We start from the raw sequence: 17,580 nt of genomic DNA on the forward strand, positions 1-17,580 counted from the left end.
TCCACAATATTAGACATACAAAGCACAAAAAATAAGTTGACATATACAATAGCCTGTGGTATATTACTATGAGAGCTACAAGCAAGATAACTGAACTCTCGTACACAAAAGATTTTGAAATAGAGATGATGATAAGCACATCTTTAAGAAATATGTCAAAAGTTATACATACTCTTTATTAAATATAAAGCATTATCATGTATTAGGTCAAGAAATAGAAAAATAAGAGAAAATTTGGCTGGGCAAAAATTTTCCATTTTTTGCCGGAGCATAATAGTTCCAGGAAAGCTGCCATTAAGAAAGGATTTTTCAGAACCAAAATTGGACCTAGATCTGTCTCCTCATCTCTGTAAAACAGAATATTATCTGGTGATCACAAAACTCAGCTGGGATGTAAGATACACATGTTGAAACACTATCAGGTTTTCCACAGTGGGCTGGATCTTCTTTAGGAAGAGGATAAAGGAGGTTTCTTATCCTGTTACAGACAAAAAAGGGATGTGAAATCTCAGTACTTTGAAGAATAGATAAAATGTTTATTTCCCAGCTCAAAGAGTAAGGCATACTACACTTCTACAGCAAAGGAACCTTTATTCACAACTCTCCCCTGTTGTTCAACAAAAGAGCACATACACATATACACAAGATATATCCAAGCTTGAAGGAAACAGAATACAAACAAATTAAAGCAACAAGTCCCTGTGGTCTCATTTAGAAATACTGCACAGGAAATCCAAGTGGTAAGGTGAAACTATTCTGACTAGGAATGCAAATAGAAACTAGATGTTAACAGGAGCCAGAGGAAGACAGTTTAGTTGCAAGTTATTTTAAAATATTTAAGAATTTTCAAGAAGGCAGAAAGAAGACAACTTCATAATAAAACACTTGCTTTTCATTAACATTTTTATGAAGTCTGCACATTCTCTAGAGAATTAAGTCACATTTTGAATACTATGTAAGTATTAAGACATCTTCCCCTCCCTGAAAAATTCCCAGATGCTTTCACTATAGTCCAGTTTTTCTTTGCTGTTCTTCTCTTCATTCTCTCTAGACAAATCATGATGGATTTGTCAAAAGCTCTAGTGATTAGCTGGACTTCTAAGAGACAAATCATTTCAGCAAAATGATATATTTTCTTCTCTTTATTTATGCCAGACATCTGAGAAAGACAAATCAGGAACCGCAAAAGATGAACCAATACAAAGCCAAAACTACACCTAGAGTTTCGCCAGCAAAAGTAGTATTGTTTAACAAAATTATCCCTAAGAAACATTACCATGTCACTGTGATTTTTATGTGCCCTTAGCTCCAAACACAAAAATGCCAATATTGGATGACACCACTCAGCCAGTATGCTTTCTCTGTCACTCAATAGATAATCTCTGCGGTTTCTGTTGAGGCAGTGCACATACCCTTCCAGTGAGAGGAACCTCCAGATGTTTTTCATTTGTCCCCTCCTCCAACATCTGCTCTGTTGCCCAGACATGCTTCAGCATCCCAAATCTTGGCGAAAAAAAAATCAGCCCCACTCCAAGATGTGAGAAGGCTTTTGCCTTCAGAACCAGTCCTGGAGCACCTGTGCTGCAGGAAGGCAGAGTCAGCAACACGAGGCAATGAGATTAATTCAATTGAGCTCTTCACAGAAAACTTCCCTCCAATTAACAGCAACTGATTGATTCTGCACTTGCATTCATGTTTAGATACAACCACTTAGAATCAATACCAAACTTTTCCTTATATTTGAAAGCAGATTTGTGTTTCTTTTATTACCTTAAAAGATTGAAAGTCACTATGAATATTTCTAATATCCTTTGCTACTTCTTGAGCATACACTTCCTAAGGATTCCTAACAATTTTTTAATGTTGCATATAGTCAAAGACAAATGCAAAGTGAGTTAGAAAACTCATTTTCAAAGAAGAAAAGTAGAGTTCATCTTTTCATATTAAAGCATAACATAGCAGGATTTAGGAGTTGGGAAAGAAAGGGATGCGGGAGGTACCTATGCATGCATCAAAGCTTCACTTAAATAGTACAAAAGGAATAGGTATCAGTTAGGCTGAAGCAGCATTACACAGAGACTTCATAAGGAAAACTTAAGTACAGAAGAATTTTAAATTTTCTTTCCCAAGTTTTCTGTAACACACTTTTTTTCTTCCAAAAAAACCAGAAACCTGAAAGTTCAGTTTATATGCCTGCTGAGGCTGCAAGGGAAAAAAATTATGACATTATTTGTACATTGTCATGTTAATCACTTCTACACCTCTTGTTGGCAATCAATCAATTCTGCTAACATTTACCTGAGCAGTAACCATTGTTTTCAATAAGAAAAATTACTACCTTGTGCCCGTTTTTCTTATTAAGTATCATTTTACAAATTAAGGCTTTGATTCTACAAGTACGCACATTTTTGGCATGTTCATGTGTTTCCCTGGAAGTCAGTGAGACTCTTAGCACATAAAGCACAGTGCACTTCATGCTTTGCAAAAACTTTATGAAGAATTTAGGAACCAAATACTAGAATCTACTTCAGTTATTGATAATATGAATCCAAAGGAGAAATACATGGTAACCTGTTTGTTAAAAGGCACATAAAGGGCTGACCCTATCTAGGTTACCAGACAGTTGGTTTTTGAAATGTATTTTTCTGATCAAATTCAAGAGATCTATCAGTCTATCTGAAAAGAGAAAAATAACAGACGCAACAGAAGATTTAAGAGTGATAACAGAAGGGAAGGATCAATTTGAGGACTCTAATATTTAGGCCATGCCCAGGTCTTCCTAAGTAATAAAAACCAAAACAGTAATCGATACTCATTTTTGAATCAGTCCAGAGTAAACAATAGTTTTATAGTTCCCATTAATTCTGGCGAGAGCTTTATGATATTTTTACTGGCACAGCATATTAATGAGACGTCAAAACGCACCTCAACATTGGTGTTTTGTTTTGCATTTGTCTCGGTTGTTGACTTTAGCAATTAAGACAAAATTAAAAAAAATAAAAAAATAAAAAAATCCGTTTTAATGACCACAATTCACTAATCCATAGCTGATTTTTCATTATGTGTTTTGGGATTAATTTTTTAGTATTTTACACACTAATTAGATAGTTTGGGAGCAAACTCTCCAGGGGACCATTAATTAATTACAGATGTGTTGTTTATTAATGCACATTTTTCTTTTCCAAAACTGTGCAGCAAGAGTGAACATAATTTAGTCCCTCCTCTTAAAAACATAAATTAACAACAATTCTGTTTTACTGCACAGTTAATTATGGCTCAGTTTTAAAGCATCCCCTACCTTGATCAAGCAGGAGCCTAAGGGTACCATTTATTAGCATAATGAGCACAATCTTTTGAACTATATTACTGAAGAAGTTTGGAGCTGAGCACAGAGCTTCATGAATGAGTTTGCAAGATGCATGTCATCCTGCTATTATGAAATGGCAGCAATTCCAGAGAAATGCAAGCTAATATAAGGCAGTTTACCTCTTAAAGGTAAACTTTGTGTAAAAAATAGGAGTAAAATCATGTAAGAGGTAAAAAGTGTGATCATGTGTCAATCTTAAGCAGTAAAATGAAATAAAGGTATGCCACACTTTCAAAAATAGAGGTCATTCAGCTATGCTTCTTTGATGTTGACAGCAGCTTTATGCATAAGCAGACAAGTTACAGGTACAACACAGCCTTTTCAAGTTAGGAATACACCCCCATTATCATCATCAACTCACAGACCCTGTCCTAGAAATCAAGCATTAGACCCCTAAGTGTTAAAGCCAGAATTACAACCAGGAGTCCTGTTGACAGCTGGTAAGATGAAATGAGTAATTTTGGTTAGACTCTGGTTCCCCAGCTATTTTTTCCATAGGACATTTCTCTAATGTTAATGCCAATTCCAGAACTGGAAACATTTCAGGAACAAGTCCATAAGCAGAGCAATTCACCGTAAGAAGCACTTAAAGGCCACACTTCAGATTAAGAATTGAGAAGTTTCAACTAACCCAGATTTGCTCCACACAAGTCCACATAGTGTGTATTTAAGAAGAGTTTGAAACATATGTAAAGAATAAATAAATAAATGTGAAAACCAAGGAAAAAAATTGCACACAGCAGTACTAAGTGTGATGGGATACTCCCCCTTCCCCTAGGTTTACGAAGGAAGAACAATGTGTTAAAAAAAGTATCGCCCCTCTCACTCTACTGCCTAAAACCACTACAAATCAAACACAAAAAAAGAAGAAAATTCTTCACTTTCCTCCAATGCTGTTCCTCCCCAGCTTTACTAGTGTCCTTTACAAAGGGAAAACTCAAGACATGGTGCAGAATTCCCTTTATAAGACAAAGACTATTTTTGCTCTTATGTTTTTGGCAGCAAATATTTCCTCTTTCCAGATAAATCAATCTGGAGCCCCAAAATGACTGCATGTTTGTTATGAAGGAATAATTCCAGGCAAAAGATGCTTCATTTCTGTTGGAAGCATGTAGTTCTTTTAAAGCTTCATAAATAGAGGTGGTTTCCATCTATAGGTTACTCCCTCAGAGCCTCCTGCTTTTGCAACTAACCTCATGGAAGAGCAGGGAAAGGAAAAGCTTAAATACACATATTATGTGGATATATGTGTATATATATATATATATTAATAATATATATATATATATATATATAAACAAACAGCACAAGAGTCCCTTTTTTTTTTTAATTCCTCATGGAAATGGGAGATAAGAGGTAAAGTTATGTATTACTGTAAGAATTCAAACCACATCAATAAGCTCTGTGTTGCTTGCTCTGGAATACAAAGTGTTGAGATTTGAGGAGGGAAAGAAAGAGAAGGACTTTTCCAGAGGTGTCTCCAGCAGACGAGCAGTGGATAGGAATGAGCTTCTAAATGTAAACTTTGTATTACAGATATTTCTAGAGAATCTTTGCATTGAGATTTCTTCTAAGATTTTATAAACAAGTGGTTTGAAACAGTACCTCGTACAGTCTTTATAGAACTTGGACAACAATTATTTGTAATGTACCATACGGAATCACATATGAAGCAAATCATGTCTCTTTAGAGAAACACATAGAATATTATAGGTGATCACAAATGACAAAACTTATCAATAAGTCAATTGTTTGTGACAAGCAATGTAAAAAGCTTCAAACAATTGCAGAAAGAAAGCAACCTGTAATAAACTTCATGAATCCGAGAATGGTGAAATTTGGAAGGCTCCTCTGTAGGTCATCTGGTCCAACCTATCTGGGCAAGCAGTGCCACCTAAATCACATTGCACATGACGAGCAGGTTGTCCAGATGGCTTCTCTGCAGATGGTGACTCTACAATCTTAATGGGCGACTTCTGTTAGTGCTTGGTCACCCTCACAGTAAAAACATGTTTCCTGATGTTCAGAGCTTTTCAGTTCCCTGTGTTTCAGTTTATGCCCACTGCCTTTGATTCTGTCACAGGGCATCGAGAAGAGCCTCTGTCTTCTGCACATCCTTCCTTCAGGCTTTTATAGACATTAGTAAGATCACTCACTGAGTCTTTTCTTCTCCAGGCTGAACAGTCCCAGTTCTCTCAGTCTTTCCTCATAGGAGAGATGCTCCAGTCCCTTAATCATCTTAGTGGATCTTCTCTATGTCTCTCTTGTACTGAGGACCCAGAACTGAACTGCATTGCAAGTGTGGCCTCATCAGTGCTGAGTGAAAGGGAGGGATCACCTCCCTTCACCTTTGGCAGCACTTCTCCTAACGCACCCCAGGATAACATTGCCTTTGCAGCAAGGGCACATTGCTGGTTCACATTCGACTCATGTCCACCAGGACCCCCAGGTTCCTTTCTGCAAACCTGGTCAGTCCCCAGCACAATAAGTATTAGGAAACAGCGTTGTCTGAACTTGGAGACTGAGCCTCTTTTTTTCACTCCAGGCAAAATTTCTTCTTGTACCTAGCTAAAGGTTGTGGTGGATGATACTGGGTTTATTCTGGATGTTGTCTCTCAGAGTAGCTCAGACCATTACTGACACACCATGAGTGCAAGATATGCGGTAACACAGTGAGGTTGTGAATCATGACAGTTCAGTCTAACTTCTTCCTGATTTAATATCTACATTTGGAATTTTGAAGAAGGCTAAGAAGTAAACTCAGAGGATAATTAAAATATTCCCACTGAATATCTCCAATTCTGTCTGCGTTCTTTGGCAAAAGAAAAAAGAATTACATTTTCCATTTTTTGCCTTTCTCTCCAAGAGGCCTTCTCTCTCTCCATTTTTTCACAAGAGATAGAAACTGAGCAAGGAAGATAGCCATGGCACTCTTCCAAATTTTAACAATAAAATAAACTCAATTCACATAGGCTTCTAAGATGAGGATCCACTCACAGTAGAACATCTGCTCCAAAGTCTTGCATCACCACTGAACCCCAGCAGCCTCTTGAAATCACCTCTTAGGTTCACCTCCTCAGCAGTGAGTATTAAATATACTCATGAACTCTACTAGGCCCTTTGGGCACAGATTCACACCAGTGTCCTCTCTGAAACTTAACTGCCAACACCAAAATGAAACACCACTTTGACTATAAAAGTCTAAATCATTTCTTCCCCACTTGTGGATGAATGAAATAATTAGGAATTAGGAAAGAATTAGGAACATTAGGAATAAACCTACCAGAGCATTTCAGTTAGAAAGTCGTTGAAATTAATGCATAAGACAGAAATTTAAGAAAAAGAGTCTTGTGTTTCCTGACAGTATTTGTTCAAATATGATAGAACTTTTTTTGTAACAGTAACTTATTTTTTTTTAATTTTGAAAGAGCATTTTGTTGAATATCACAACTTTTTGGTTGCCAAATATCATCACAAATCTCATTGTTTGAGCCCATTGTCTATATGTCCATATAAAATGTATGACTAAGCATTCTCTCCACACCACTGAAAAGGCCTCTTCTTAAGATATAAAAAATACGAGCCCAACTCGTAACTGCTTAGTTGCTGCAAAATTACTTTCAAAGATAAAAATACCATTTTCTTACTGATTTGTACAGAAAAAGTCTTCAAGTGCTACAGCATGCCTTTTTGAAGGGCAAGCAAATTCTGCATACCCCTTCATCTTCTCTGAACTTCTGTCCTATTTGATGATGGCCAGACAAATCACATTTAACTGAGCCATACCACAGTAATAACTAACTAACTAAATAAAAAAAAAAACCTCAAGTATTTCTCCAAATGCTGTCCTCTAGTTTCTGGAATTCTGTGCATCTCCAAGGTCAGCAGGAGATGCCTCTAACAAACATCCTGTTTGTATCTGGTTCCTCTCTGTGCATGAAGAACCAAAATAAATCATGACTGCTTTTTTCTTTCTTCTTTTAAACAGATTTTTTTTCCCCTCCAAAATGAGCAAACCTGCAGTTGTGAGAGACTTCCCACATCTAAACAAGCCAGGACATGGTAAGAATGATAATGAATCTGACAAATGGAACTGGTGTCATTCTTCCCATGGATAAGATAAAAAACTTTTTTCTGTGCAAGCACAGATTGCTTTTTAACTGTAAAACTGCATCAGGAATTGGCATTGACAAAGGAGAGCAGGTTGGACATCATTTAATAAGTCTGGCTATTTAGAAGGCCAATAAATAAATGAAAGCCACCAAACCACACTTTGTATTGCTTCTGCCAGTGCCTGACAGTGCCAGCAGCCTCTGGCAGCCTGCGGGTGCTCCCCTCTCCCTGCCCACTGCACTCAGGACAGGGGCTCCCACCCAGCTGTGCTCTCGTGCCCCCGAGAGCTGCCTCAACAACTGCCAAGGACTTCAGTAGCATCCTTGTCACCATGGACAAAGTAAAAACACCAGTTAAGAACATGACAAATAGAATAAAGACATACAAAGAACATAGATAATTACACTGAGACTAAGCTATAAGTGAAAACAGGAACAAACAAGAAAGAAAAAGGAGAAATCAAACAACTGTATCTATGCCTAAGAGCTAACCAACAGCTAAAGGCACTGTATTTGAACTATGATACAGTTTTTGACACCATACTGAATAAAAAGAAATAACTAAAATGAAACCAGAAGTCATTATAATAAGAGGACAACTAATTACAAAGAAATAAAGAAAAGGCTGGACACACCAATGCCATAGGGGACAGGACAGGTATGTGTGTAGAGAGTTTTCAAAAAAGAAAAAAAAAAACAAAGAAAAAACAAACAAACAACAGCAACAAAACAAATGTAATAGAAGGACTCCCAAAAGATAATATGTCAAAATCTTGTTTCTCTGTCAGAAAGCAACAATAACTGTTAATGAAGAAAAGGAGATAAAAATAAGGTGACACTGATTAAGCTCTATACATATTTCAACACATTCTCCTTCTAACTAACAATACAGCCAGGAAAAATACTTCATCTGAGAGGGTACTAATTTAAGAAAAATAACATGAGCCAAAACATGCCTCCTAGCCTCTGCACTACTTCTTACAACATACTTGGGATAACAAAAAGTCATCCAGATCTCAAAGCTGAAGGGCATATCTGACCTAACTAATCACAGCAAGTGACCTCAAACAAATTCCTTCAGAGTGTTGAATTTTCAAGACAGAAGACAGAAAACAAGTCCAAAACAGCATGAAGCCAGCCTCAGGTACAGTCTCAATGTGCAGTCTCAGCAGAGGAAAAGGAAGGTAAAGACCCCTAAAACAAAATGCTGCTGAGTGTGATTATGTACAGTAATGATCCACTAGCAACAAGAAGTTCAGTTTACTCTCACTAAAAGAAACAGGAAGACTCCTCAAATACATATGTATGGAAGAATATCTTTTTGTACATGTAAGCTACCAAAGAAGTTCACATAAAAAGAAAAGCCCTGCTGAATACATGGCAGCAGGAAAAACACTGTAAGCCACTGGGTTTCCTGGGTTGGCACAGCAGTGAATAGCTTCTGAAGCTAGTACTGTTTTTATTTCTAGACACTTAAAAAGGTGAACACCTGGATTCTACTGAGAAACATAATTCAATTTAAGTAACTATGTCAGGAGACTCTAAATACAATCAATTCCAGTTGTTACTTAGAATTGGTGATAATGCATTTTGTGCTCACTCAGCAGCCCTGCCTCTGTCATTTATCATTAAGTTTTCTGCAGCATTCACACTTATTTTTGGTTATTAAATTACAGCCAATATTTCATATTTAACAACCTGTAATAGTCAAGTTTGAATTTTCAAACTTGATAAGGAGAATTGCTATATCTGAAAAGAGTACAAGAAGTACTAGCAGGACTCTGACTCAGCTGGCTTCAAAGTAGAAAGTTTTGCTGGAAGGGGAAATGGATAAATTCCAGAACATATATAAAAGAGGTATAAGGCAATGACAATTTCTTTAAGTCTTAATATCAACAAAATGACATTGTTCCGTGCACATAAAATCCATTTGGTTTAAATAAGCTAGTCAGAGCCTGTAATCTCCTTTTCTTCTCCCTTCCAAATAAATAGCAAGATCTGTCAATTGACTTAAAACCTTGATTACCATGGATGGGATCCTGCAAATATGTGGTTGTCAGTGATATTGTGACACACAGCAGATGAGGCATCATATATGCAGAATTTCTCAGTAAAGCCAAAAAGTAGACAGAGCTAATTTTCACTTAGATGCCTTCATGAGAAAAAGATTTAGATATAGTCATATGTCTGTTAATAGTGTGGCTTGGAAGAAAGAAAAAAAGCAAAAAAGCAGTAAGTGACATGATTATTTCTCACCTCACAATCAGGAGATTGTCCAGCAAGGCCAAGAACAAGAAGCTATGGATCCCATACATAACGTACTGTGCTTTGTTATTCTATTTAATCTATCAACAAATTACTATATCCCATATATCCCAAGAAAATAAACAGCAGGATTTACATTTAAATATACTTAATCAAAATAATAATAGCTTACATTCAGAGTCCACATTTCTGGAATGCACATATCCTCTCATCTCATCAGCAGAAACATCCCAAAATACACATGCACAAGTGAGAGAACTAGGCCTGGAAATTTATCTTCATTTTGCAAGGTTTCTCTGCCTGTAGATCAGAACAGAGCTTTATATGTCAGCATTTTGGCCAGATGCTCACAAGTCACTGCTGTGGACATGGATTCAGACCAAGTTCTGCTCCTTTGCTCTATCCGTTTTTAAAGAAAAATTAAGCAAAGGACACATGCATATTAACTCATAACATGAACCCTTCCTTCATCCAGTGTCTGCAGAAGAGAAGGTGGAGAAGGAGGAGACTAATCAGGTTCACAATTGACTTAAACACTCTTCTTAGTCCATGAAAATAATACACACTTTCTGAAAGGTAAATGGATGCATTGTTACCAAACGTGCCAGGGAGAAGAATGTGCAACTGAACACATCGATGGCTGGGGCAAAAATTCAAACCACTGACACTCAACACATTTAAGGGATGCTTCAAGATTAAAACTCTTCCTCAACCACAACAGAGGGTTCCTAAATTTTCATCTCCTAAAGACCACATCCATCCCCCAACGTTAAGAACAATTCCTGCACTGAATGGGTATAGAGTCACTGCCAATTAAATCTCAAAACTTTCCACACCATCCCAGATTTTGCTTCAAAGCCTTGAAACTGGACCAAACAGAACAGTTACTTCACAGTCAGCTTTTCTTGGTGGCTTTCCTGCCACTTATCAGTTACTTACCAGCTTGCATTGTGGTCACCTAGACTTGGTTCTGAGGTGTCTCATATCTTCCAGACCCGACTTTCCTCCACATGCAACACAGCTCAGGGAAGTGACAGGAATCCCTGGTCACCATATAAATATTGCTAATTCTCTGAGACATTATGTGAGGCTGACCAAGGGTTAGGCTTTAAGTCATTGGAAGTTTCACAAACCAGCATGTTTACAGATCAATGGCACATCTGTCCCACAGCTGATCTAATAAGGAGCTCTAACAGAATGACAGTATTTGCTCTTTTCCATTCCCACTCCTCATTCTCAGACTCACCCAAAGTGCAATGCTAATAGTATTATCAGTCTTCATCTAGAGGAAACAATTATTCCCTTTAAGCAGCTGACAATGTTTTTATAAGAACCGAAGTGCTGGCACTATTCTGCTACAAATGCGTGCACACGAACATCACACACCAGTCCTAAGAACTAGTGACACAATTAGGATCATTTTGTTGGAATGGCCTCAAAAGACACATGGCAGCAGACACCAGTAAATCAGTTAGGCAAGCTGCTATCTAAGCCATCTGTGCCAGGGAACCACTGGGCCAGCACCAGATCCTCAGTAGTGTAAGTGAACAGTACTGGCAGAAAGAAGAAGGGGAACTAGGAGAGGTAGGAACACAAGCCATCTCCTGGGAAATCTCCTCTGTCATGGACAGGTGCATGAGACAACAACATCCCCAACGATCTTCCCTCCCAAAGGTGGCAGTCTGGAAAAATCTCTACTGGACACAGAAAGACCTTGTGAACCCAAAAACAGTATAAATGAGGATGGTCTTTTGTGCAGTAAGCATTGGATTACATTATTCAGCTTTTATCTCCCTCTTTTCTCCCCCCAAAAATTTGCTGGTCTCATATCTCTAATAACATTTCAAAAGCCGCAACTTCCAGTACTGAGTTATCCTCTGTCTGGAATTATGTTTCCTCTTATTTGTTCTGTGACAATGTATCTGAATGAACATATTTTCCCAGATATTTGAAACACCTCTGTAGACATTTGGCAAAGTAACTAAAACCACCAGATGAAGCTTTTCTGATGCAGTTCCCCAGTATTATTTAGAAACTGCTTTGACACCTGTACTTCTGGGGTTTTTTTCCAAATTCAGTTTTAAGATTTTTTTATCTTTATGACATTCCCTCCTACATCTGTTCCCCACCAACCTTCAGTCACATATCACAACTAACTACACACTAGCTCCTTGCCCCAGCATTAAGCAGATGAGAACTGCATCAAAGTCATCACACACCCTAAGTCAAACACAAGTTCTCAGCACCACCTGAAAGATATTCAGGCCATTTATAAACATTACCCATACCCACTCTCTGGAAATTCTCCACCGTAACATACCACATATCACAACATAAAGCAGTTCAGTAGCCACTAGAGTCCTGCTTCCTAAATATAAACAGAGTCATCGGGAAGCTGACAGCTCAGCCATGACTAGTGATGACTGTAGTGTATTTAGACCAATAAAGAATTACTGCACCCGAGACGAGGGGACAACAAGCAGTCTTTCAAAATCCCTGTTATCACAAGCTGTTCTCTACATATGTCACATACCAACCCCACCTTTTAAGTCTCTAAGGAGTAAAAAGATCAATGTTTACTCCAAGATCCTACAAAAAGTAACAGAGTCTCAAAAGAGCAAGATTTTTTTTCTCTCCTCCATCTCCCATAATTCCTGCAGGAGGAAAAGGTATAGTTCTGTATCTATATTTTCTACATGTACTTCTCTCTCAAGCTACTTACTGTAAATAAAACTTAAAAAAAAATACAGAAAAATTATTAAGTGTATTATGTGCCTTCTGCATTATGGCATTCAAATGCCTCTCATTCATGCTTTACACAGCCCTTCTCTTTTCCAACTACACCCTTTCCTTTAACTCTTCAAATTCTAAATAATCTCTACACAAAAGTTCTGGTTCAGAGATGGGTGTCCTTTAAACCAAGACATTTTTCATGCCAACATCCCACAGAGGGAGTAGCCTTTTCAGTTTGGGGTGAGAGAGACAGACTGTGAGAACAAGCACATTACAGAATCAAGAAGTAACTTGGCAAAACTCCCTCCCCTTTCACACACTTCCACTTCAAACACATGGAAGTTGTTCCATGAGTGAAATAAACGAAATTTGGCTTGCTCAGAGTTGGACATTCTAAATGTAGTAAGGAGTAGATGAGTATCAAGGATTTTGAGGAGTTCAGAGTATTCATAACACCTCCGAACAGATTCTCATGTACTCACAAGAACTCGCATTCCAGCTTTTCCATCAAAGGAGATTCTTATCTCTATCCCTCAGCCAGCTCACATGCTTTTCCACCAAGCATCTAAATATCTAGTGTCAGCCAGCTTCAAAGTTATTGGGTGAAGTCAGACAGTATTACACATGTAGCAGGCACAATCACAGTATCCTAATTTCTTAAGAAAGGCGGATGTAAAAAAGAAACGGTACTCTTGATATTGGGAAAAATTAAGATTAAAATACAGCTAAGCAATGGCAATACGACTCACTATATAAGAAGCAATAATCAAAGCAATTTGATTTCATTGTGACATTGGTATTAATGTATTTAGTGTGCACACATACGATTGAAGTTCTTAAACCATGGCATAAGTGCTTAGAGAAATCAACAACAGAAGGAGAAGAACCAACAGCTTGAGACTGACTGACAATAATTTAGAAATAAATCACAACAATAAGCAGCTAACCAAAGGAAGAGGTTACCAGCCTTGTGTTTAGTCACAACATCAACACTGGATGTCATTCCCACAAACATGCTACAATTCAGCCACATGTTACTGGCCTTTATCACATTCAAATGAAAAGGAAAATGTTCCATCATTTTAAGACAGAGTGGACACTTGTTACACCAAAGGCTTCAAAGCAATCCTGGGTAGCTGGAAGTTAAATCTAAACTTTGACAAACTACTGGAGCACAAATAAAATGTTCACTCAAGGGACACATTTGTTTATAGACCGCTCTTTTCATGTAGAGCTGCTCCTCAGAGATGTTCATTTTATCTTGGTATCCAGACTAGACAATCAGTGCTTTGCCTAAAACTGCAAAACAGATGCTAACTGTGCCAAAACCTATACTCAGAGAGTGAAACTTAGGTTGCTTCGGAGAACAGGCAAGGTACATTTCAGGATACAAGAAGATGCCTTACTCACTCCCATTCAAATAAATTAACTATGAAAACAAGGAAGAACAGTTTGCCCCTCCCTCGCCACCCCAGTCATGATACTTCATGACAGAAGAAACCAATCCACAAACCACCAAAAACACTGAGAATCTTCCCACTGATTTCAGTCATACTGGTGCAGGCCTGTGTTTCAGTTCCCACAATGTGACTAGTATGACAAAAAGGAACCGACTAAAGATTAAAAAAAAAAAGAAAAAAAAACAAAACCACACAATTACTTCATTGCTTTGAACAAAAGACTATAGAAAGAGTGGTCTATATCCACTCCTTTATTCATATGAGTCTCTGGAAGATGTCATAACATCTTAGGAAGGTGAGCAGACTGCCACTAAATCCATTAAATGGATTAACTCAAGTGATCTCACAGACCAAAGTTAAAGCTGGCAGCATCTACAGAAAAGAGGTTTTTTCCCTCAAAATTTAATCAAAGCAACACAACAGCAGGCAGAAAAAAAGTGAGAAATCCTACACTACTCCTTTCAATATTGTTGTGCTCTGACCTTACAGGCTGGACTAAATACACCACTAAGATCCCTGAAACAATTCTACAAATAAAAATATTTTCTGACACACAACTCATTCACAGGATTCACTGCTCATGATTCTTTTGGTCCTAATTTACTGGAGAGATTAATTTCATAACCCACAGAAAGCAATTATGTGGTACACTTGCCTGTCATGTTTGACATCTTAATTGTTAGTAGTTTCTCTTGAAAAGAAAGACGACTTCCTGCAGTGCTGTACATTTCTCAGCTACTGTGTGCAATTAAAGCAGGTAAAATAAGAGCCACTAAACAGCTCAATTTTTTCCCCCTAGCTTCTTGAGAGACAAACAAGTAAGCACTTCATGTAGCACCAACAATGCACAGAATAAGCTAACAACTGACTCAGCTGCCAATCCAAACCTTGCAGCTTTATAAGGATCATCTTTCCTCTTCATCCCACTTTCCCTCCCCCCTCAGAGATTTCAAGTCCCTGCTGGCCAGCTTCTGCTGCTGGTGTTCTGATCACAACTGGAAAGGCTAAAACACAAGTTCCTCCTTCTCCACCTGTCAAGAGCATAAAGTCCATTGTCAAGTTCATTGCTACTTGTTCAAGTCCTGCCTCACAGGTCAACCTCCCTGCAGGAAAGGGGAAGCACAGGGTGAGAAGACATACACAGTATCTTTCAGCACCACGAAAGGAAAAAGAGTATCTTTCCACTAACCATAAAGGGAGAATGTGCTGCTTGTTAAATGCAATTTCTCCTTCAATAATTGACTATTTCAATTTTTTGCAGTAGGAGACCTACAAAGCTGACATACAGCTTCGGACAGCTTGGACAACTACCTCCTCTCTTCTTCTCATCTGATATTCCACTTACTGTTATCCTAACTTCCTTCATAACTGCAACCCTGATATATGAATACTACATATACTAGTCAGAAGACTAGATTGCTTTCCTTTTATATCATGGTATGGTCTTAGTAGTGTTTTTCAAGGTGACCTTCTGAGACCAACCAATGTGCCCACTCCTCTGCTCACAGACACTGTCTCCCTTAGAAGTATGTTTCATTAAAATCAGGTATACTATTGTTACCAAAGTCTGTTTCATCTTCTGATCTGAAGGATGCTTGAAAGGAAAGGAATTAAGTGATATTTGGTACAGCCCATTCTCTGATTCACACTTTAGGCTAGAAAATCACCAAGAACTGTTGTGTTGAATTTGAAGATGACAACATAAAATCTCAGCACACTTTTCTTTCTTCTAAGAAATGACACCTAAAATGATGGAACCAATTGATGCTTATGTCACATCAAGCTCTTCCCTACTTACAGGAGATGGAAGAAAATTCTTCTGTGTACCCTTCTCACTAGCCACCTCTCACTGTCTCTGCAGTAGCTCACATCAACAATCTATCAGATGCCACTGAAAACATATTTGAAAGATTATTTTCCCCCCAATCTCCAAAATTTTAACAAAAATTTGCTCAAATTGTGTCCTGTTCAAGCAGAAAACCAGGTTTAAAGAAAATAAATGCAAACTGCAGATAAACAATCCTGGGGAAGGAGAGGGGACTGAAAAATTGCCATCTTCATAAGACAGTTTTTTTTAATGGACCCTTTCAAATTCTGTATCAAATTTAATACGAGGTACTCACTGGGTAAGTTACAGCACAAATAGACCACTGCAGCCTTCAGAAGAAACTACTGGACAAAAACAGACCAAGGGTTGTAAAACAAGGCTTCTAAGTTTACCAACTACATATCCACACAGGTTTAACTTCTAGGAGGGAACAAATTCTATCAGTGTTACAAGAGAAATAAAATAGCTGGGACCACTGCATGATGCAACAAGAGTTCCTGAAAACAGAGCCTGACCCCATGACCTTCACTCCAGACCTGGGAGGGGTCGAGCCAAGAAACATCTTTCTGGCATGTCAGAAAAGCACAAAACATCTATATTGCTATCACTGCATTTGAGCATCAATGTGATCTGTTTAGAAAGAGATGAAGTCTGATTTGATCCAGAATCCAGGACATTACATCATCATTTATTTATTCTAGAATCTGGCATTACACAACAGCTATCTCACTGTAATAAGCCAAGAATTTAAGCTTGCAGCATGCAACGAAGAAGAAAACACAGAAATGCCTGAAGCATAATATCGACACATGAAAATACTTCCATTTGCTTCCAGCTATGGTGGCAGAGGGAAGTACAAGGCAAGTATTGACTACAATATGACAAGTCACCACACCAAGACCTACACCTCTTCCTGCATAAACTTGCTCTGCAGGACAACTTGCACTGACCTGGACCTCTCAGGCACAAATTGTGAGCAGCATATTTTACAAATTAACATGCATATCATATCATAGATAGGTCAAGACCCCAAGGTGATTACATTGAATAATCAATACAACTAGCTGCTGGTTTTGTGCTGCTGGGTTGGTTGGTTCTTTGGGGTTTTTTTTTAATTTCCTAAGAAGCATCTCTCTCAGTTGACATATTCATCAAGAAGCCAATGCAGCAGCACTTTACATAAGGTGTTCTGTCAAGAGTGATGTTTTTTTCCCCCTCTGTTACAATACAGGCTTACAATTACGAGAATTACCATTGGCAAAGTTCTATAAAGTATTTTCTCTGCATGCAATATTTCTCTGCATTGAATGGTTGTCAATGAGCACCTTTCATACAACGTTCAGTTTTATTATATTCCAAAAAAACCCCAGCATTCCATTCAGAGCTTTCAGCTAACAAATTCTTCTGGCAGTTATTTGGAAAATACATTCAAGCAATATGCATGTACTAACACACATGCACATCATAACATTACTATCTGTGGGTTTCTTCTAGAGTTATTGAGAAATACTAAGGCATACCTGGGCTATGTAAGGTACAAAGATATTTAACCTACCTCATCAAAGCTGCTATCTTCTTTCTTCAAGGCTTTAAAATAAAAAGAAAAAAGAAATTGTTATCTGCACTGCATTTCAATGAGCACAAAGTAACTAACACCAGAAAAAACAGAGCATCATTTTCCTGTTATAATAGGAAAGAACTAGCTGGCATGAATAACAATTTTATACTCAAAATCTGAATCTGTAAATGGAATGTAGGACTGCACAGAGTGTTTCCAAGAAAGTAAATTTACATACTTATGAAAAATATTATCCT

The 17,580-nt window shown here is 37.8% G+C and overlaps 1 protein-coding gene across 1 annotated transcript in view; it reads right to left on the reverse strand.

The window, feature by feature from the left end:
• The window catches only part of CDK14 (cyclin dependent kinase 14), a 305,938-nt gene extending 288,590 nt beyond the window's left edge, over positions 1–17,348 (reverse strand). The window contains exon 1 of the mRNA XM_029961885.1: positions 17,321–17,348. The gene's annotated coding sequence lies outside the window, so the exon portion shown is untranslated. The remainder of the gene's footprint in view (positions 1–17,320) is intronic.
• Positions 17,349–17,580: the final 232 nt, after the last annotated feature.

Source organism: Manacus vitellinus, unplaced genomic scaffold (genome assembly GCF_001715985.3).
Source record: "Manacus vitellinus isolate BGI_N305 unplaced genomic scaffold, ASM171598v3 scaffold_3_pilon, whole genome shotgun sequence".
Classification (NCBI taxonomy): Eukaryota; Metazoa; Chordata; class Aves; order Passeriformes; family Pipridae; genus Manacus; species Manacus vitellinus.